Raw genomic sequence first — 24,687 nt, forward strand, 5'->3', positions numbered from 1 at the left:
CTTTAACCTTCAGGTTGTTTTCACCAGAGCATTTTATTGCAACAATAGAAAGTAAACAAAGACATGCTATTGAAAAGATCCACTAATAAGGGGACACAAGAATATATGCATGCTGCTCCAGACCAAAGGTGGCTTTCTTCACATTTTCCCTGGAGACAATCTTTGTTACTGCTGTATTGCTTGGAAGAGATGCTATGTAACTTATAAGAGAGAGCATTTAACTCGCCTACAGTTTCAGACGACTAGGCTGTTATTATCATGATGAGAAGCAGGCAGGTGGAGGAGTACCTGAGAGCTTTACATCCTTATCCAGAGAGAGAGAAAGAGACACAGACAGACAGACAGACAGACAGACAGACAGAGACAGAGAGATGGAGATAGAGATAGAGAGACAGAGAGACTGGGCATGTCTGGGCTTTTGAAACCTAAAAGCCCACCCCAAGGGACACATCTCTAACAAAGCCACACTTTTAATCTTTCCTAAGCAGTATATCAAACATATGAGCCTACATGTGAATAAACACACATACACACATACCTTTGTATTCCATGCTCAGTGCTGAGGTGAGGAATATGATGTGTAGTTTCATCAGTGACAGGATGCTGAGTTGCAGGACTTGACCAATATTGTAAGGTCAAGGTCAAGTCTAAATCTCAGCCCTCGTTGCATTTCAAAGGACAACTGTGTGAAGACAGAACAGGAAAAGGAAACGCTGTCTGTTTAGACAATTTGGGTCAGCTTGAACTGCCAGGGGAGAAATATACTACGCAGTGACTTTACTGATGGCTTTTCATCTGGAGATGACTGCTCTTCTCCTATGGTTACAAGAAAAAATTACAGAGAGATACCAATAACACCCAATTTCCTTCAAATACCATATTGTACAGAGCAATATCATAACCAGGAAATTAACTCTGATGTAGTCCACTGACACACTGGTGTGTGATGCATATACTCGCACACACTGAGCTCTGTTGAATGTTTTGCACTGGTCATTTATTATGCCGGCAGTACAGTGAAGATGCCAAACTTTAACTGCTTCCAGCATAAATCTGTGCAGTTGATCCAATGTGCCTAAGAAAGTAAGTCAAGCAAGCTATAAGGAACAAGCCCGTAAAGAGCGACTTTCCAAGATCTCTCTCCAGGTTCACTCCCACCTTAATTTCCCTTAATGATGCACTGTGTTTAGAAAGTATAAAACAAATTAACCCGTTCCTTACCATGTTTCCTTTAGAATGGTGTTTATTCCAGTAATAAAAAGCAAACTAAGATAACACTCAAAAGGATGGAAATGATAATGTCCATAATTGTTAGGAGATGAGTTCAGTGGGAATTTACTGGGTAATATAGATACCAACATAGGTTTTCATTTCCTTTGAAATGTAAATAAATTGATTTGAATCACATCTTTGCTAAGCCATAGGACTCAACATAGCCCGGAGAGGCAGGCAAATCCTAGAGCTGGAAGCCATCCGAAACAGCCTCTCATAACATGTTCCCCTTCAATTATCAATTCCTTTGCTGTTCATTTGAATACTCCTGTAGTTTCTCTAAGTTCTCAGTCTCACACTTACCCCATACAAGAGTCCTGTGCCTTTGCTTTCTGGACCAGGCATCAATATTACAGAACAATGGAAGGTACTGAGTAGGACTAGATGGTACAGGGTGGATTTGGCTTAATACATCATGTACAAAATGTAACAGGCACAGAACAAGACATATTTGAATGGTCATGTTTTACACTGAGAGGCCTAGAGGACCAAGAAGTTCTCATATTTGTGGGTTTTCTCTCCAGTCTGCCTGCCTGATTCTGCTTCTATCTATCTATCTATCTATCTATCTATCTATCTATCTATCTATCTATTTTTGTACTTATCTTTTTTCCCCTGGGCTGCGCAAAGAGCCTTGCCTTCACAGGCTTTCTCTTTGTCCACCTTGGTATATTGTAATAGCCACTAGGGAGTGCCGCCTCCAAGTCTAAATACTTACATGAAGGCATTTAGTTTAACAAATAATAAAAACAGCTTCTCATTAAGTATAAGTAGGTGATTAATTCCAACATTAGTATTTTTTAAATTCTTCTATTATTGAAAATGTAATGGAAAAGGATGGTAATAAAAGCCACATTTTAACACTTTTGGAACTGTATAAACATGTTCTGTCAAGAGATATATACAATACCACTTTCCACATACCAGAGGGAAGTCCATTTGCTTTTAGTCTCTTAAAAAATATCCTGCATCTTAGAAATATGTAAATGTGTAGTCTAGCAGTCACTCCCACTAAATCTCTCCTTCCTTTATCCTGTACTTCAAAAGCCCAAATGTGGTTTGTTTCTCCTCTTCCCTTGGTGTCAATCTTGTATATTGAAAATAACTTATTGTCCCTTTTCTTTTCAATTAGGACCTGGTGGAAACCTGACATGACTGTGTTACAGAAACCTCTCCATGTGACCTTCACAGCCAGACCCTTTGGTCATATACAACTCTCCAAAGCTTTTCCTTTATTCAAAATTTGTCTTCTGCTGGAATTTGGACAAATCAAGATTTGCTTCCCACTAGCAGATACTCCTTTCTGCCGTACCTTCCCTGCAGCAGATGGGATGCCTCTTGTACCACCAGGTTTCCATTTCAGCTCCCTTCCTAACAGTCCCATCTCCTCTCTGCAGATCTCAGATGAGCTTTATAAAGTTCAACCTGCTTCCTCAATTAGATCCCACATCTTGTCTACATTATAATGTAAAGTTCCTCTTAGATAAGAGCGTCATCTTTCTTTTTCTATTTTTACCAAAAAAACTGAATCTTTTCTTTTGCAATTTAGTTAATATTACTCTTTGCACTTTCTGTCTCTGCCTCCTCTCTCTCTCTCTCTCTCTCTCTCTCTCTCTCTCTCTCTCTCTCTCTCTCTCTCTCTCTCCCCCTCTCCCTTCCCTTTCTCTCCTCTCCCTCTTTCTCTTTCTCCTTCTCTCACTCTTTCTCTCCAACAACCCGTGTGTGTGTGTGTGTGTGTGTGTGTGTGTGTGTGTGTGTGTGTGTGTGAATGTTATGTATGTTTATGTGCAGGTTGGGGTGTGTGTGTGTGTGTGTATGAATTTTATGTATGTTTATATGCAGGTCAGTATGCGTGTATGAATGTTATGTATGTGTATGTGTAGGTCAGTGTGTGTGTCTGTGTGTGTGGGTGTGGGTGTATGAATGTTATGTATGTGTATGTGCAGGTCACTGTGTGTGTGTATATTAATGTTATGTATGTGTATGTGCAGGTCACTGTGTGGGTGTGGGTGTGTGCATGTATGTGTATGAATGTCAAGTATGTGTATATGCAGGGCACTGTGTATGTGTGTGTGTGTGTGTGTGTGTGTGTGTGTGTATTAATGTTATATATGTATATGTGCAGGTCAGTGAGTGTGTGTGTGTGAATGTTATGTATGTGTATATGCTGGTCAGTATGAAGATCAGATGTCAAGCTCAAGCATCAATCCTCACATAAAATTTGTCTGTTTTGTGAGGCAGGATCTCTCGCTGGCCTGTGACTCACTGAGTCAGCTAAGCAGGGTAACGAGTGGGCATGTGCTACAATGTCTGGATTGTTGCATGGGTCCTAGAGACCAAATTCATGCCCTCCCAGTTGCATGTCAAGCCCTCAACTGACTGGACCATTTCACCAGCCCTCCTTGTATTCCTATAATGCTTTACAAGACCCCATCAGCATTTCTCTCTTCATATACTGGAACATTCAGTCTCACTTCCTCAATGCAAAAGACACAGCTCTTGGTGAATTTACTAACCCAAAACACTGGTTGATTAAAAACATCATAATGATAATGTAGTGAGCGGCAATGTACTCTTCAGAGAACAGCTTCCAGACACAGTCTCCAAGTGCTCAGAGCAGGAAAGGGGAAAACTGCTTGGGATGGCTTGAAAGATCAGAATCAAAGACCATGCATGGTGAGGACCTAGAGCTCTGCTCAGATATAATCGATAGGCAGCACAGTCTCCTTGCGGGTCCCGTAATATGGGAAGCAAGGGCTGCCTCTGATATGGACTCTGGTGTCCACTCATTGATCCTTTCCCCCTGGTGGATGGCCTTGCCAGGCCACAGAGGAAGAGGACGCAGGCAGCCCAGATGAGACTCGATAGGCTGAGGTCAGGTGGTAGGAGAGGAGGGCTTCCCCTTTCTGAGAATTAGGGCAAGGGAGGAAAGGGAATGAGGGACAGAGGGTAGGACCAGGAAACGATGAGGGAGGGTGCTACAATCAGGATGTAAAGTGAACAAAATAAAAATAAAATCAAATCAAAAGGTCATTCACGGGCAGAAATAATTGGCTAACCCACACTTTCTCCCTGTGGGACTTGTTCCTCAACAGCAAATGCACGGAGCCTGCGAAATTTATGGAGAATAATGGAGCTTTCAAGATATTTTGTGGATTTAAAGCATGCAACAATAGTCAATATTTGTCCTAACCTGCCGTCTGGTGTTCTCTAAGGTCTTGAAGAATGTACATACACACAAAAGAGTGAGAATGAGTAAAAAGAAACAGCTAATGAGGTGCTCTAAAATACGGACTACACCTTCGTGGCTCAAGCTGAAGCTCTGTGCCTGCTCCCTCCAGCGCTGCTTCCTAACCTTAATCTTAGCATCTGATAAGCCCAGGCTAATGCTACCAAACTATTCCTTCCTGTTGCTAAAGAGCTTCGAACCCCTACCCAGACTAGCCGATGGACAGGACATTCTCCACCGTTAAGTGGAGAAGGCGATCTGACTTTCACACAAACTCTGGTGCCCCATATTTGACCACGTCCCTTGGATGGGGATGCCTGGTGGCACTCAGAGGAAGGATAGATAATAGGCCATCAAGAAGAGACTCGATACCCTATGAGCATATACAGGGGGAGGAGGTCCCCCTTAGTCACAGTCATAGGGGAGAGGAGTAGGGGGAAAAGTGGGAGGGAGGGAGGAATGGGAGGATACAAGGGCTGGGCTAACAACTGAGGTGTAATTTGAATAAATTATGATACAAAAAGAAAAAAAAAGAATTTCAGCTTTGCAAACTAAGTCTCCACTGCAACTGCATAACTATAGTAAGACAAAAACAACTATAAACAACTTGCATTCCAATACATCATGATTCGTTAAGGCATAATATGGCCTCTGTGTGGCAGGTTGATAATTCTTGTGCTAGATGACACCAGTAGAAAAAGATTAAAGAAGAAACAGGAGTCGGAGCATGTAGAGACTAGAAGGTAGCAGTACATCAGCAATCAAGTGCGGGTGTGGTTTGCTCCAAATGAGCGGTTGTTGTGGATGTTGTCTGTGCGTTTGGCAGACTTTGGGGCAGTGTTATATGAAGACGGCTTTTGAATGTGAGTGTTCATCCAGAATTGACAGTGGTATTTCAGCTGCTTCTATGTGCTCTAAATGGTTTCACTATCATTCCTGATGGTGAGACCTGGTGATTGCTAAACGTCTATAATTGCATTGTATTATACCCAAGACTCCATATTTTCATTTATTATATTTTCCTATTGAAAAATAAAAATAAATTAACTTTAGCATACTTTATCTATAAACTATGAATCCTATTCATTAATACCTTTTTAAAGAAATGCCTACGTATTGGGGGGAATTTGCAGTGAGTGATAAATTTAGTCTCAGTAGTAGATACGTTTTCTGAAATAAAAATTAAAGGCATGCAGCATTACATCATTAGATGGCTCATTGACAATAGCTGCAAGTGTTGATCTTATTTCCCTGTCATTGGAAATAAAGCAAAGAAATATGCACTGAGAGAATGCTTCAAGAATATTCTCCAAGTTAAAACCAGCTAATCAGCGACTCTTCCCTCAGTGTCACTGTAATAATACAATTTGTCTTGTTCGAGTATCAAGAGAATCAAATAAATGTGTTTTGATGTGAAATTTGAAAACATTCTGACTAGGTTTAGCATGATCTCATTGTCCTACATCAAAGCACAACTCGTCTCAGGGAATTTCATTTCGGTGTTTTCTTGGAACTGGTTTAGAGAGGGCAGCTGAGATGACTCCTGACCGTGTGTCTTCTGCTTTATCTCTCTTGGTTTTGAGATTATTCCATCCTTGCTCCTTCTTCAAGGGCAGAGGGCTCGCATTGTGTGATGAATTGAAACACAGCCAACAATGCACAACTTCCAAGACCTTACTGAGCTTTCGAGTGCAAAAATGAATGGGGAAAGAGGGGCATCTAAAGGAATTGCAGGGGTTGTGGGAGTCAAGCATCACAGTATGAGAAGAGTTTTCTATTGACTCTCCAATACCTGTCATCCTGTCCCCATCCTCCAGAAACCAGTGGAGTTACTTTCACTCTCTAGTTGACAAGCCATGTCTTTTCAATATCCAAGTATAAACTTTCCTATATACTTCAACGAAAATAAGATGTTAAAAATTACAGAAAAAAATCACAAGAGAAAGGTGGTTTAATAACTCTCATGGACTGTTATATAAGTTTTCCTCAATAACAACATGTGATAAATGCCATTCTTGTAGTCAGAAGACAGTGGCAACCATTAGCATCCAACACAATGTTGGACTACTCCCAACAGAAGCCAGCATTGTCCAAGATAGTGATGAACTGCCACCAAACTGTCACCAGAGACAATAATGGAGGGCCTTAGCCCAACTTCTGCACAACATATAAGAGGATGAAAATGTTCTCTGGAGAATCAGGCATCATTTACTTCTCAAGGTATTAACACCATATACCATATATTGACCAGTAACAACCAAATGGTTATATTAGAATATCACATGAGAAGGCAATTGGTGTTTTCTTGACGACCTCACATACATGTCCCTGTGAATCAATGACAGCATGACTCCCTTCGGGGAGTTACAACTCTCCCACTGTGTACTATTTTATTATGCTTTGTAACTCAAGGTGTTCTCCAACTAAGATAACTAAGAAAGCACCCCAGGAACTTGGTCAGATCAAGCCTCTTCCTAATTAATAAGCTCCACAATGTAGAAAGACTAAGTAAGCAATGGCGATTGGAAAACCTGACCAACCATCTTGAAATCTGAACAAAATGATCAATACAAAAAGATAGCAAAGATTTGAGACCCCAGTGAAGCCACCACCACTGTTACAACAGAAGATTCCTATGTTGATATCTGCTAAGTTTATAATTACTACTTCCTGATATTTCCATTAGTTTTCTTGCCTTTCATCTGTAGACCTACCAAGAAAGCTACTTTATGTTACGAGAAACAGTTCTAGGTTTGTGACATGGAAATGGGCTTGGGGTCACAGCCCAGTGGGAAAGCATTTGCCTAGCGTGCACAAGGAGGCTCAAAATTCAATCTTCAATTGTAAAAGAAAAGGAGAAGGGGAAAGGAAAGGGAGGAGAAGGGGAAGAAAATCAGTTTAATATAGTAATGGCCTCCTTTCTATAATATGGTATTTTGATAAAGTTCCAACTGACCCTTTAGCAGGCCAACAATTTCTGGTTAGAGTGTTATATAATAGGACCTGTGAGGTAATTGCCTCTCATTTGCTCTAGCTCACTTGGCCTGACATGATGCATATTGTATTCAGTGTCAAAAACTGTCAGAAGGTCAGATATTATGACACTTCAAATGATGGCCCTGCCTCTGGCTGCAAGCAGGCACATCCTTTCCAGAAATGTACATCCTTTCCAGGAAGGACACTGCCTGTCTACTGCAGAAAGAAAGCAGGCCAGTATAACAGTAATGCTGCCATGCGCTCCTTGTGTCTCTCAGAAGGATAGTGCTACATCTGTAGGCTGTTTGTGATCTACTGAACCTTATGTCTGCTGAACCTTAAGAAGAGGCAGTAGCCATGTCACCTTTTATAAGAGATGATCTAGCGTCTGTCCATCAATGAGCTCTCAGTCTGAAAGATGATTTGTCAGACCAAGTAAGGCACTGTGGCTTTCATTTATTTATTTTTGTCCTTCTCATCCTTATTATCCGGGCTTAGTGTCTATTGACTATATACACAGACCTAGACTCTTTTGGGAGGTGGTTGGTTTTTTGAGGCAAGGTTTCGCTTTGTAGCCCTGGCTGTCCTGGAATTGCTTTGTAGACCAGGCTGGCCTCAAACTCATAACAATATGCCTGCCTCTGCCTCCCAAATGCTGGGATTACAGGCATGTGCCACCATGCCAGGCCCATACCTAGACACTTGAGTACCTTAAAGAAAGCTGTTCCATTTAATATCCCTAGGGTTGTCTACAAGAAAGATCAACTTGGCTACCCCTTTGATTTTGGTTCTTGTTTAATAAATGTATACATCTTACCTCCGAGAATTAAATGGTGAGGCTCGTTACACATTGTATCTGGGATACAGTTTTGTTACAGCATATTATATTATGCTACACTTACAACAGATAAGCAACAATGGAGATTCTTGATGGTGGTAACCCATTCCACAGTGTGTTCTTTGCCTCTACAATGAAGCATTCCCTCGACTTCCCATAGAGTATAGTCAATATTTCCTATGCTACTCTCTAGGTAATGAGTTTCTTTTATCCATCATTGGCCTAGTAGTTCCAGCATTTGATGAAAGCCTTCATTTCTTCCAAGTTTCCAAAAGGGAAAAATCCTTTAGGTATATGCCCAGGACTGAGATAGCTGGGTCATGTGGCAGACCTACTAGCTTTGTGAGAAACATCTACAATGGTTTCTAATGTGCCTACACTAGCCTTCACTTCCATCAGCAGTCTAAGAATTCTCTTTTCCTCACATGTTCACTGGTGTTTGTTGGGTTTGTTTGTTTGTTTTATAATATTCATTATGACTTGAGTGAAATGGGATCTCAGGGTAGTTTCTGTTCCTATTTTCTTGAATGTTTTAAAAAAGCATTTACAGGGTACTTCTTACATTTTCCTAAGTCAGTTTCAGAGCTTTCATTGAGGTATTTGATCCACTTGGAGGTGATTTTAGGGCAGGAAGAGATGCTAAAGTTATGTAGAACACCCAGCTTTTCCAGACCATTTTTTTTACAGATGTGTCTTTTCCAGGAACAGTGCTCATGTATTAGTGTTCGCTCACAGGAACCCAGATAACATTCCTTTCCAAAGGCCTTGAGGAAAGAAACATTTGAGATGCTATCATTCTCAAGAGCTCTGTAATGGCTGTTTTGAGCAGTCTAGGGATTACATCAACTCTTTCTCCTTGGATTTAACTGGATAGTACAATCCCAGAGTAAAGGAAATCAAGTAACACACGCTTCTCCTTTCCTTTTAGCATTTAAAATGTGTTATCATGCTAAGACTGGCTTGTTTGGTAATCACATGCTTCTTTATAACCATTTTATATGTAATTCTTATGGAGCAATATATAGTAAGAAAGTGGCTTTCACCAATGACCAGGCAGGTGATGTAATAGACTAACAGAGCCAGAGAAACAGAAATACTCCAAAGTGTTGAACCCACAAAGTTTTCTGGGCATGTTAATTCATTATGAAATCATAAGACCAAATGTTGAACTTGATATGAATGAGCAAGGTGACAAAAATCTCATGGTTTTTTGGCTTTACTCACTATAACAATCAACATTTCACTTTATATAAGGTCCTTTTGTCAAGACTTCAGTGTCAAACACACACCTTCTATGTCTTCTTCCTATATGATGAAAAATAAAAACTTGTATGCTGTCACCTTGTACAATTTCTTGCGGGTTCAATAGGGAAGGAGCAACACCATCACAAATAGGCAATATAAGTTCCTGCACATTGCGAAATATACCAGTCTACCACTAAGAAAGTGGGAGGGTTCTTTAGGTTAGGGTGGGAGATACCCGACTCACTTGAGCATCATGCTGCATGAATTTACTCCCTAGTGACTTCTAACTCTGAGAGCTGTAAGCACTGCAACTGCACCTGGATAGAGGACTCTATCATCAGACTCACACTCTGTAAAGTTGTCTTGATATTTGATTCATATGTGGCATAAAATCCAATGCATAGTAGAGTATGAAATGACCAGGACATAGAAACACACAAAGCCTCAGAGAGATTGCACAAGTTACTTTTTTCTTACTACTGTGAGAAAGCATCTGAGAAAAAGCAAAAATTTTTACTTCTCAGTTCATGGGTACATGCATCCTGGTGGGGAAGTCATGGGCAGTAAGAGCCTAAGGCAACTAGTCACGTTTTGTCCACATTCAGGAATCAAAAGCTATGGATGCTCACTTTCTCTTTTCAATTCAATTTGGAATCCCAGCCACTGTGGGTACCTCCTACATTTACAGTGAGTTTACTTAGTCTAGATAATCCCCCACAGTCATGCACAGAAGGTTGACACCTCAATGGTTCTGGATACTTTCAAGTTGACAGTCCAAATTAACCATCACAGAGACCCAGGTAAAACCCCTCAGAAATATAAACCAACATTATGTCCCGTGCTGTAGATAACTCATGCCATTTATGGATAATGTTATCATAACCCCATAGAAATGAACTCTTAACCAAAGGACATCAAGTTAGCAGAGGTTATGTGGTAGTTTAAATAAAATGGTCCCAATAGGCCCAAAGGGAGTGGCATTATTAGGAGGTGTGGCCTTGTAGGAGAAAGTGTGTCACTGGGGATGCGTGGATGCAGGCTTTGAGGTCTCAAATATGCTCAAGTCATGCCCAGTGTCTCAGTCCCCTTCTACTGCCTCCAGATCAATGTGTAGAACTTTCAGCTCCTTCTCTGGTATCAACTCTACACGGATGCTGCCATGTTTCTTGCCATGATGATCATAGAATAAACCTCTGAAACTATAAGCCAGCCCCAATTAAATGTTTTCCTTTATAATAGTTGACATGATCATAGTATCTCTTCACAGCAATAGAAACAGATCATAAGACATTCGTCGTAAACTAGAATCATTTTACGTGTCATGAGTAGCAGCATTACATCATGACATGGAGGAATTGTATAAAATATCAGGCTCAAAAAGGTTCTGGAGCATAATTAAATTGCATAAGCAAGAGGCTCAAGTTTCCATAGCAACAACTCCTACAACAATTACTCCGCAGTTCTTCATACACCAAGGCTATACTTAGAGTCCCTACTCAGTTACATGTCTCGGCATTAGATACTGAATTTAGTCTATAAGAAGCACAAATCTCTCTCCTCCATCCCTCCCTCCATCTCTCTCTCCATTTCTTCCTCCCACGTGTGTGTATGATCCTTTCCATTATGAAAAGTACTACAATTTCTTTATCCTGGAATTGACAATTATTGTGTTTATGAATTTGTGCTACTTGGCCACAGAGCTTCTTTTAGTGTCCTTTAGTACCAAATCTGTTAGAGTAATGAGATGGGAGGGTATTCAATATGGCAGGGACTCCAATCAAGGAATTTCTTGCACAGACTAAATAAGACTTGTGGGTAAATGGCCCCATTATATTAAAATGTAGTGTTGTTGCTACACACCCTCTCACACCAATGGAGATGCCTGAAAGGATATTCCATAATTTGCCAAAATTCACTTACTGTAACATCGGGGTATTTCTTTTAAATTCATGAAACTGGTCTACAAAATGATACTCTAAGATAATCACAATGCATGAGACTAGAAAGCAAGAAATCACAGTAAGTGGTTCTTGCTGCTGATACAATAATCCGATAGCCATATGTGTTCATTTTATTGCCAAGACCTTAAATGGTATTTATTTAGTGTTTGAAGCTTGTAGAAAAAGAATGGTCCATATACTGAAGTACAGACAACTGTAACCAATACTTCTTGTACCACTGAGTTGCGTGTTAAGAAGGAATCTCCTCTATAGGAATGGGTGATTGGCCCTGAAAGCAAAAGACAAGAGGAATATAGGTGTGTGAAAGTGTATATGGAAACCAGCTAATTCTGTGGGGAGATAAAATGGAAAGGCATAGAACTCCAATGGAAGCAAGATGGCTAATGTCATGGAATCATTAAGAAGAACTTGGGTCTCCAGAACTTGAACCCCCAAGTTCGTCTTAATGATCACAGGGGAATAGGAGGAAAGCAGGAGGGATGGAGGAATGGAAGGATACAAGGAATGGGATAACAATTGAGATGTAATATGAATAAATTAATAATACAATATATATAATAAAAGTCTTCACTGTACCAAAAAGAAGAAGAAGAAGAAGAAGAAGAAGAAGAAGAAGAAGAAGAAGAAGAAGAAGAAGAAGAAGAAGAAGAGAAGAACTTAGATCACTCCATTATATGAATAATCAAGACTGGCCACCTAATTTCCTAGCCCAAAAGAGACAACACATTTAAAGGTTTTATGCCATTTTATATAAAGGAAATTGTTTCTTCTTTCCTTATGTCCACTGTAAATAATTTTTAGGTTCTCCAAACCTTACCAAGATTTTCCAACACAAAATCCTTTCAAGTTAAGAGTAAATAAAATATTATTTATATGCTTGTAATTTAATCACATATCAAATTATGCACCTGAAACTAAATAAATATAAACAACCAGGACTCAAATCTTGTGTTCCTACAAAGTCTGTTCCTTAAAAATGTACGTTTTCTCCAAAACTGGAAAAATGAGACATTATAATTTACATATAGTCAGCAAAAATAAGAAAAATATCTCTATCCTTTTATTTCCGAGGCCTTTGGAAAGGACATAATTAAAAATCCTCAGCTACCACTTGTTTTCTTCTGACTCACCCAAAAGTTTTAAGTGACTAATGTGCTGATGATAGTGAAAGAGATTGCAAATAATGAATATAGTCACCCACTCATGAAGCTCTCATTGAGCGAAACAAGCTCTAATCATACAGTAAGCACACATGATAATTGGACTCCAACGCACAGGAATTCAAAGTGCTACCAGAGTTGGTATTTATTGCCTCCATTACTCAAAGTCTGAATGTTCTCAGTGATCTGTGAGAGCAGAATTGAGTGTCTTGCTAACAGGGGAGTCAGGGTACAGCTTGATGGAAAAGTACATGAGTCAACCTATGTTCCAAGTCACAGCTGGATAAGAAGCCAAGAAAATTAGAGGAAGACAGGAGGTTAGAGACACTGAGGAAGGACAGGAGCAAGAGGGGCTCTGAGGAAACAGCACTCTCTCAGAACTTGGGGAAAATAAGAAGACACGAACAGGAGGTTGTTGACTTTGGGAATCAATCTGGAACTCTCTCAAAAAATTGGGAATAGTTCTACCTCAAGACCCAGCTATACCATTCCTGGGCATATACCCAAAAGATGCCCCACCTTACCACAAAGACACTTGCTCAACTATGTTCATAGAAACTTTATTCATAATAACCAGAATCTGAAAACAACCTAGGTGTGCCTCAACAGAAGAATGGATAAAGAAACTGTGGTGTATTTACACAATGTATTACTACTCAGCTATTAAAAACAAGGAAATCATGCAGTTTGCCAGCAAATGGATAGAACTAATAAAGATCATCCTGAGTGAGGTAACCCAGACCCAGAAATACACACATAGTTTGTATTTATTTGTACGTGAATATTAGCCACATAGCACAAGATAACCATGCTACAATCCACAGACCCAAAGAAGCTAAGTAACAAGGAGGGTTCAAGGAGGTAAGGTCTTAAATTCCACTCATAAGGGAAAATAGAATAAACATAAGAAGTGGATGAAGAGAGAGAAACCATGTGTGTGTGTGTATGTGTGTGTGTGTTACAATAAGTAAAGGAAAAAAATGTCATCATGACTTTGAGAAGGAATAGAGGGACTTAGAAGGAATTAATGGAGGGAGAGTGAAGTAAAAATAATGTAAATACAATATCCATGCACTAAGTTCTCAACAGCAATGTTAAAAATAAAGAAGAGTAAGTACAAATAGACTGTAACCAAATTGAAAGCCTAGCATTGAGGAGAAAAAAAAAAAGCTGTTGGAAGCAGCCACAGGCAGAAAGAAAAGCCTGAGATCTGCAGCAGGTGTCCTTATTTTGCTCTCACCCTAGAGGAAGCCACCCGAGAGTGGGACCAGCCTGCAGACTGCAAATGATAATAGCTGAGAACAGCTGGCAGCACAAGGAAGATGCGTATGGAAAGCAGACGCGGTGCTCTGGCAAGGGAATGCATCCCTGCAAAACAGAGCTTCCCTGTAGTGTTATCCACAAGGTCCACATTCACGAGCTGTGCTACGAACAAGACCTTGTTATAACTAGTACCTCTGTGAACACTTCCAAGAACTTCAAACCTCCTTGGAGGGAGGCCAAGGCAGCCCTGATGCTCATTTATAGCATTTTGAATATCATGTTATGCTGTAGTTCCACTCTATAAATAAGACATTCTCAATGCAGCCACATGCAATCACACTATATTGAGTATGCGACTTAAAAGTTGTGTTTACCTGACACAAAACATGAGGGAAATGATGATTCCTTTGACAGTCTGGACATGCAGGCGGTAGAGTGCAAGGCAAGTGTGTGTTTAGAATTACACGCAGACTCTGATTGACAGGCCCCTTTTCATTGCAAAACACTGCTGTAGCCTGGATGTGAGCTTAAAGTAAGACATAAAAATTAGCTTTCTGACAGGGTTTGCTCCTGAAATACTCTAAATATGTAATTTACTGGTCTAGGTGAGCAAAAGCTTTTCTGTGACAAAAGCAATACATTTTTTTATGTTTCCACCTGACCTATTTTCTTCCATGCAGCAAGTCCCCATGAGACAATAGTGGCCATAACCATAAATATTCATTCCTAAAACCACACCCACATCCTGCTCCTCTACTGATTTTCTGTGACATACATTCTCACTAGACTAGCTCAGCGTAGTTTGAGAGTAGGAGGAGGTAAGGGCAAAGGTGGTTTTAGCAAAAAGGAAACCATGTCTTTCGCACCAAGTCATAATTGTTCCACACATTCAATTCATCATTATGATAATACTTGGCAAATGATTTGATTGGCAGGAGTTGTTCTCATCAGTAAACCCTCCAAATTTTAAACTCATATTGGTGTTATCAGTAGACTGAACATAAAACAAGAACTGTCGTTAAACTTTAAACCCATTGCACTGGAGTCATCACCCATGTTTATGCAGTGCATGACCAACGCTATCACTGTTTTCCTAATTGTTTGAAATCAGAAAGCCTAATGATGGGTTTACCAAAAAGGCCCCTAGAAAACATTGTGAAGCCTATGGCCAGGTACATGCCAGCTGAGATGCTATGTTGCAAGATTGTTTTAGTGCCTGCTCTGTACTCACTAATGTACTTAGTTCATAGAAAACTTCTACCATGACTCAGGCTTTCACTGAAAAGTCTAACACAATAACCCATATGACTTTAATTTTCCTCGGCCATGATGCCAGATAAGCTTGTATGCTATCAGCCAAATAGTTAGATAATATGACGCACAGGAAAAAGCACTGAGAACATGCCTATTTCCCACATATAATTTATATGTGATGTTGAGTGTTCTCTTGAGTTATATGCAAGATAGCAGTCTCCTCTGAGATTCAGGTCAAACCAGACATTATCTAAATGGCCTCAGCAGGGATCCCCATAGTGGAAGGAGAGGCTTTCAGATTGCAATGGCCTTACAAGCTATTCAGAAACCCCTAAATCGCTAGTTGCCAGTGCAGCTGTTGCACTGTAGGGACAGACCCCTGTGAGTATTCCATCTGCTGCAAAAGGGACAGCTTGGGAGCCCTCTCACAGGTCTTAAGAAGAAATGAAGCACACAAATGACTCATTTGGTTAGGCAGGCTGGTTGGAGTAAGCAGCAGTTTTGGCACATTCCAAGCATATGCACGTCACAAGTCTTTTGTCCAAATATAAAAAAAAATATTTTTTATTTCATAATAGGTCACAAATCAATTCACATCTCAATTACTTTGAACAAGTATGTGTTCACCCACTGCAATGCTTTGCAACTCTTCCAGTGTTAAATTTTGCAAATGAACTTTTATTTAAGTATTTAATCCACATTATCCAGGACAATTAATACTAGTATCCAGACAATATTAAGGGCTCATTTAACAGGACCATTTTGAGTAATGCAGCAAAAACAGCCTTGCGTGATATGCCCATATGGAATGTAGGGCCATCAGCCAGCCTAAAATTGATTAACCCAAGTCTGTCTGCAATGTATTTTTGTCATTTTCTTTCAATACTACACAGATAGATTGCTGGTAAAGCCACATTTGTACTATTAATGTACTATTACTTTTAAACTCATATAGCCATCCAAACTTCAACTAAAATAACATCTAGTATAACAAATTTGGTAAAAAAAAAAAAAATGAAATCCATAAAAAATTTATAATTCATACCCAAAAAGAAATCTAGTACGCTAAAAGGCGAGTGCATAGGACAAAGATGTTTGGGGGATATTAAGTATTTGAGGATATGTGTGAAAGAGGCCACAACTTTGTGTTCTTGTGTTCTGGGAGTGGGAGGCATTGCCTGGTTATTTGGTGGTAGTCTAACTGCTTGCTGCTGGCTAATGTGCTTTCCACCGTGTGTAAACGTGGAGTTACGCAATTCAGTTAATGAATAGGACAGGACAAAATTTTGTTGGACTGGATCCTTGGGGAGTTTCCTGAGAACAGGGCGCCTCTGCTTGAAGGTGACCTTCAGCAGCCTCACTAATCAAACTTAACACTGTAGTGGTTGAGTGTTGAGGAGTGCACGAACCAGGAGGAGTGACAGCTCTACAACCCTAAACAAAAGGATCGTGTGGCTCCCGTACTTTCTTAGTGCAGACACAAAGGAAGGAATTGGAAAACTGAATGCCTACAGTCTAATTTTTTCTTGTCTCAAAGATTAAAAGAAGGGAGAGAAGAGACCTCTATGTGCACTGGGTAAGCTGTGGCTCGCCATCCATGGACTGTTTTCAGATGGGCTGGATGCCTGTCCAATCAAACACTTTGTGCGCGTCCATCACCATATCTTATCTTCCCAACCCTCCAAAGCCAAGGGCATCCACCACCATGCTCACTCTTTTTACAGTATTTCTATGTTTTCTCTTTCCTGCTAAATTACAATAATTAGTTATGGCATTCCTTTTACATCCCTCCTCCATGAGGGATTTGGAGTCCTTAGTCAAATCCTCACTTTTTATGTGTTAATGAAGTAATTTATTCAAAGCATTACACCAAAAAGATAGGGACACTTTTAAACTAGGCAAGGGAGGTTTTCGGTCCCTCATGTTGACACATAAGTAACCATCTGTCCTCTTGAAGTTTAAGGCTGAGTCTTTTACTTGCCTTGAATGCAATGTAGGAGTAAATTCATCATTTTGGAATTATTTCATATTTTCTGTATAGCTTTGAATGCACATTTTACACTTTAAGCTTTGCTTTCTCATTCTATAAAAAAATGTAATCTCCTTAGGACATAAAGAATGTAACCCACTTAGTGGGGAGGGAAATAGAAAGATGGGTTCAGAGTACAGAGGAAGTGGCAAGCAATGGCCAAATAACTTGTTTTGTCAACGTGCAAATATCAAAAGAAGAAGTCAATAGAGGACATATTGGCAGACTAAGGGACAACAGGAAAGATATTAATTTTGTGAAAAGTGCTTTTTTTCCCAGTAGGGACAATTTTAATGTTTCTAATTTTCTTTTTTTCTCATTAATTTATTTGTTCATTTTGCATCCTGATCACAGCACCCTCCTTCCTCTCCTCCCATTCCCACCATTCTACCTTGTTCCCCATCGCCGCTCTTCTCCTCAGAAAAGGGGAGCACCCCCCACACCAACCCGCTCTAGCACATCAAGTCATATCAGGGCTAACTAAGCACATCCTCTTCCACTGAGACCAGACAAGGCAGGCCAGCAAGGGGGAAATTATCTAAAAGCAGGCAACTGCATCAATGTCAGGGACAGTCACTCACTCCAACTGCTAGGAGATCCACATGAAGACAAAGCTTCCCATTAGCTATGTATATGTGGGGGGCCTAGATCCAGTTCATTCACCCTCTTTTGTTGATGGTTCAATCTCTGTGAGCCCCTATGGGCCTACACTACATGACTCTGTTGGTCTTCTCGTGGAATTCTGCACTCTCTGTGTCCCCAACTCTTCCATAAGATTCCATAAGCGCCCCCTAATATTTGGCCATGGATCTCAGCATCTGTTTCAATCCATTGCTGGGTGTAGCCTCTCAGAGGACAGTTATGCTAGGCTCCTGTCTGGAAGGATAGCAGAATATCATTAATAGTGTCAGGGCTTAGCTCTCTCCTATGGGGTGGGTATCAGATTGGGCCAGTCATTGGTTGATCATTCCCTCCATCTCTGCTCCATCTTTATTCCTGCACATTTTGTAGATAGGACAAATTTGGGGTTGAAGGTTTTGTGGGTGGGTTGGTGTCTCGCTCCCTTCACTGGAAGTCCTGCCTGGCTATAGGAGATAGCCAGTTCAGTCTCCATATCTCTTACTGCTAGGATTCTCTGCTACAGTCACCCCCATATCCTCCCAGGAGCCTACCCCTTTGGAGATCTACAGCCTGTTCCAGTAATGCTCTCCCTGACCACACACACAAATTGGTTTCTCTTCTCTCTCACAGCCCTTTCACCTCATACCTGCTTTCCCCCAGATGATTCCCCAGCCTAATTCCCCTCCCCACCCCATCTCCCACTCAGTCCCTCTATATCCACTTCCAATGTCTATTTTATTTCCCCTTCTGAGTAAAAGTCAAGCACCTTCCCTTGGGCCATCCTTGTTACTTAGCTTCTTTGGGCCTCTGGATTCTAGCATGGTTATCCTGCACTTTGTGGCTAATATCAACTTATGAGTGAGTCCTACCAAGTGTATTGTCCTGGGTCTGGGTTACCTCACTGAGGATGATCCTTTCTAGCTCTATCCATTTGCCTACGAATGACATGATTTCCTTGTTTTTAATAGCTGAGTATTATTCCATTATATAAATGTACCAGTTTCTTGTTCCATTCAGTTGAGGGACACCTGGGTTGTTTCCAGATTCTATTAAGAATAACAGTAAACCTAGACCCCTACTCATATCTAGCCAATGGACAGTGAATTCTCCATGGTTGTGGGGAGAGTGGGGACTGACTCTGACATGAACTCTGGTGCTCCTTATTTGATCACTTCCCCATGGTGGGGAGGCCTGGTGGCACTTAGAGGAAGGGGAAGAAGACTATCTGGATCATTCCTGATAGGCTGTGATCATATGGTGGGAGAGTCGGTCCCCTACTGTCACAGATCTAGGGGAGAGGAATAGAGCGAAAGAAGAAAAAAGGGAGGGGGAATGGGAAGATACAAGTGAGGGGATAACAACTGGGATGTAATCTGAATAAACTATTTCAAAAAGAAAAAGAAAAAGAAAAGAATAAAGTTGCTATGTACGTAGTTAACCAAATGTTCTTGTGGTATGGTGGAGTCTCTTTTGGGTGTATGCCCAGGAGTGGTGTAGCTTGGTCTTGAGGTAGAACTATTCCCAGTTTTCTGAGAAAGCACCAGATTGATTTCCAAAATGGTTGTACAAGTTTGCTCTCCCACCAGCAATGGAGGAGTCTTCCCATTTCTCCACATACCTACCAGTGTGTGCTGTCACTTGGATTTTTTTTATCTTAGACATTCTGATGGGTGTAAGATGGAATCTCGGTCTTTTTGGTTTGCATTTTCCTGATGACTAATGACACTAAGCATTTATTTATGCACTTCTCAGCCATTCTATATTTTTTCGGTCTAGCTCGTTACCCCATTTTTTAATTGGATTATTTAGTTTGTTGGTGTTTAGTTTCTTGAGTTCTTTATATATTATAAATATCCTTTTGTCAGATGTAGGGTTGGTGAAGATCTTTTCCCAATCTGTAGGCTTCCATTTTGTTCCATTGACAGTATCCTTTGACATACAGAACCTTTTCAGTTTCATGAAGTCCCATTTATTAATTGTTGATTTTAGAGCCTGAGCTGTTGGTGTTCTGTTCAGGACGTTTTCTCCTGTGCCAATGAGTTCAAGACTTTCCCCCCCCCACTTTTTTTTCTATTGGATTTAGTGTGACTGGTTTTATGTTGAGGTCTTTGGTCCACTTGGACTTGAGTTTTGTGCAGGGTGATAAATATGAGTCTATTTGCACTTTTCTATATGCAGACCTACAGTTAGACCAGCACCATTTGTTGAAGATGCTTCCTTTTCTTCCATTATATGTATTTTGGCTTCTTTGTCAAAAATCAAGTGTCCATAGGTGTGGAATTTGATTTTAAATAACTATATTTGATGTCTTCTAAAAATTCAATCAACAATAGCAAAATATTCCAGTAGATGCTCAATTCACAAAAGAAATAAATAAATAAAAGAGTAAACAAAGTTTCAGATTTCTCAAAATGTCAAAGAAAAATTAGGGGAAAAAACTGGAGATGAAGATTTTTCCACATATATGTAAGATGTGCACACATGCTTGTATGTGTGTTTACATGCATGTGCATCTGTGTAATGTCCCACAGTTAATGCTAGGTGTCTTCCTTGACTGTTCTCCAGTTTATTTATAAAAACAGGATCTCTTGCTGATCTCAGATCTCACTGATTCATCCAATCTGCATGTCAGCTTGCAGGGAAACCCTTGTCTTTGCCTCCAGAGTGCTGGTTTTATGGGCAAGTTGCTGCCCACACAGGTTGAGTTTTTGTTTGGTTGGTTGGTTGGTTTGCTTCTTGTTTTGTTTTGTTGCATGTGGAAGCTATGGATCCAACCACAGTCCTCACAATTACATGGCCCCTACTTCGTCCACAAAGCCATCTTGCCATGCTTGCATGTGAGAGCTTTTAAAAGTGGAAAATAATATGGATCAAAGTAACCTCAATAACTGGATTATAAACGCAAGGGGAATCAAAAATAGCTAATGTTATTGTACCCCAATACATTTTTCTCTACTCATCAAAAATACCAACTAAAATAGTTACCTCAATGAAATAGGTATGAAATAGGAAAGAATAGCACAAACTGCACAACTGAACAATTTCTGAGGAAAGTTTGAGGTTAGAGTCCAGGAAGAAGGAAGCTGAAGGCTACCTCATCTAATTGTCGTATTTCATGGAAATTTAGTCCAAAGAGCTAAATAGCTGTGGTTACACAAAGAAACAAAGTCAGGACTCTTTCTTTCTTTGTCTCAGGTGGAATCAGTTGAAACCTAGAAACCAGGGCGCTGGTGTCCACACCTCTCTGGTTTCTCTGCTCTCTGCCACGTGTGTGACAAATGAGTAATAAAGATGCGCACTGCACTAAGGCATTCACCAAAAGCTCCCTCAAAAATTAAAGAAAGAAATTCAGAAAGAGAAGGAAACAATAGATTATAATACTTAAATTATATTATTAATTTAAAAATAATTCAAGAAATTTTATTTAAGTAATATAGTTATAGCAGTATAGTATAGAAGAGAGGAAAAATAACACTAAGAATGTTTTCAAAGCCCATAGAAAAACCAAATATTTATAAATGTATTTAAATGTATAATATATGTGCACATACATATAATAAACCATATAAATAGACTTAAAGAAAATATCTTTTTTCTTTATATGAATAGCACTCTTATATGAGTAGAGCTCTGGCATGATAATAATGGAGTTCCTCTAAATGTTATTTTAAAAAAATAATTCAAGGATGATACTATATACAGTCTTTAGAGCCAAACGCTATTTTAATGGGAAAAAACTAATTTTAAAAAATGTTTTAATACTTCTTAACATAAGCTTAAGAGACTAAACACATGGTTTTCATAAATGTGAAAGTGCTTTGTAAAAAATGTGGAATACTGTACAACCCTTAATTCATTGTATTCATCATATAGTCTAGGAAACTAAATATTTCATTCATTACTACTTCATAAGAAAACATTTCTAAGAAGGGTAAAATTTGAAGACATCAGTACCTCAGATTTATGAAGTGTTCAGGCAACTAAATTTAGCGCCTACCTTTTGATTTCTCTCTGACTTAGCTATCTCGTTTATACTTCCATGGTGAGGTCCTGTTGCTGCTTAGAAGGTAGCAAAAGGAGGAAGAGTGTTTCCCATGGGATGTATTTGTGTTAGAAAGCGCTTCAAGCTACATGAACTAAAGCAGTGGGAAATGTAGCAGGAAGAACACAGAGCTGAGGGTCACTGGCAAATGAGAGCCCAGACACTACATGTTCTCTTTGCTGGCTGGAAGCTCTGGTCTAGGCTATTACAGCATCACATCCATTAATCCATAGTCAATTTCATTGGCCCAAGTGGGTATGAGACTCAAAGAGATTGAGTCATTTCTCCACGATTACAAAGTTAGTAGGAGAGAGAGACTGGAGAACAGGATTGACTGATTAAAGCCCCGTGTTCTTACCATGGCACTCTGTGGCCTAGAACCTGATCCTACTATTGGTCAACATTCAATGTGATTGTATGCATTTATAGCTGATATGTCTAATTTTATGTTTGGTAACATATATTTATATGATATATATATGTGTGTGTGTGTGTGTGTGTGTGTGTGTGTGTATTTTATATTTAACTACATATGTAATTTTATACCCATGCTGATAAATAACTACTTAAATTAGTATATGTACATTTATAATAAATAATACATATATTATGCAATGGAAATTATATGGAAAATGTATATATACTTTTACAATAAAATACAAATATTTTGAGACAGAGTATCATAAGATGGACTACAATTTGCTCTGTTGACCAGGAAGACCTTGAACTCACAGAGATCTACTTACCTCTGTCTCCTGAGTGTTAAGAAGGAAGGTCCATGCCACCATACCCAGCTATAACATTTGGTTTAATATTGCCAAAATATGCAAGTCTTAGTTATTCTAATTTAAAACTTTCTAGTTGAGAACAATTTCTTTTATTAAACACGCCAACAAAGAAACCTCTTGAGTTGAGAAATTATCCTTTAAACAACAATTTTTTTTTCAAGGCCCCAAATAAAAAAGGTATAAAATTTCCTCTACAGTTCCCCACTATTTCCAAGACTGGGGACAAATAGGAAGGATCATTAATCACAGGTAGAAACATTGATAGCTCGAGGCCAAAAGAAGCTAATGAGTTTTTCTATGTTCTGCTGTTTGAAATATATCCCAATAATTTGTTTATCACTCTCTGCCACATGCCAGGAAAATTAATACAGCCCATAAAATAAGATATTAGCTTCATCAGGCCTAATGAACTCTTTAGAAGGTGACTCTTACTCTCTCTTTCTGGATTAATTTTCTCTTGTTTGTTTGTTTGTTTGTTTTCTTTTAATCTTGAAAATATCGCAAACTTTGTCTAATGATTTCTATCTTTCTATGTAAACTTTACACATTTGTGTAGATGTGTGGTATTTTTATGCCTTTAACCTAGAAATTAAAAACATTGTTCCTACCTTATTGTGTCACATGCAAGAATCATTTTAAACAAAGATGTAATTATTCCCCCTGGCTGTCCCTTTTGTACCTTAACTTTGAGTGTGAAAACTCTGTACATTTCAAGAAAATCTTTATATTGCATTATTTAATCCTAATTTTAAATATTCAAAATTTTTGGTATGACTTTTGCTATCCAATCTTCACGTAAAATCATGTATCTTAACACTCTATGCCTGGTTAACAACACTGCTTAAGATCCCGTCAAGAATGTACGGGCGTGCTTCTCCACACACTCAGTCTCTTTCTCTGTTAAAAAAAATATATCTGATCTGATCTTGGTCCTTGAAAATAGAACACTGCCTTTAAGTAACCTGATGGACTTTCTTCTCTCTACCCACTGGCAGGTATAAATGTATTTCTAGTACATCTCTGTCTCCTAAGAGCCCTTCTGTTCAACTAAAAAGACGGACAATAGTGTGTCTGTGACCTGCCTCATCAATGCTCAATACTCATCTTAGATTTTCAAGCTTAAAGAGACTGAGAAGCCTGTAGTCATCAATGTGGTGGCTTCGACACGTGACACCGGTATAATGAATAAAATCCCGCAACATCACACACAAAAGGCAAAGCTTAACAAAAGGGAAGAGTTTTCAAACTATTTTGCAAGTCAGGACAACATAATATCTCAGGTCTCAGACAGTCTTGCAGCAGTCCACATTGTTATAAATGTATGGGAGAAAACTGTGGTTGCCTTTTTTGTATAAATTTATGCTTCACCTAAGTGTGCATGCAGAGAAGTCACGCCCCCATCCCTCCACAGTTCATGATGTTTATCACTGCAGAGACAGAAATGAAAATGAGACCACAGATTATTTATGCTTCTAGCCCTTTTAATCAAATTATATTTTATAATACATTTAAGTAAAAAAGAAAAAAAGAGGAAGGAAAACTATCTTTCATCTCTAATGTTAAGCACACTGAGGTTAGTCTACAGAATATTGAGATAACTGATCAAATGAAGTGGTGAAGAATCTGTTTACATTGGTTGTTTGGTATTAGAAATAGGGAATAACATATCTATAGGGACCTCTTTTGTACCGTAAATAATATTTAAATATATGATTTCACCTCTAAATTGACATTTAAAGGAAGATATCTATGCATTGCCTTAATATTGTCCATATACCCAGCTGGGAGACCAGTGGATACTGAATATGATAAATTTTTCCATTGTACAGATGAACAAGTGAAAGCATAGGTGAATGCTGCTGTCATACATCTTTGTGTCCATGGACAGTCTCAGTCTAAGATTTTTGTTACTTGGCATCCTTCACAGAAACAAACATGCTAACAATTCATCGTGATCATTTCAAAGTGATTCAGATGGTGAATGTCATGAGGAAAGACAAATGAAACAC

This window comes from Acomys russatus, chromosome 12 (genome assembly GCF_903995435.1).
Source record: "Acomys russatus chromosome 12, mAcoRus1.1, whole genome shotgun sequence".
In the NCBI taxonomy this organism is placed as follows: Eukaryota; Metazoa; Chordata; class Mammalia; order Rodentia; family Muridae; genus Acomys; species Acomys russatus.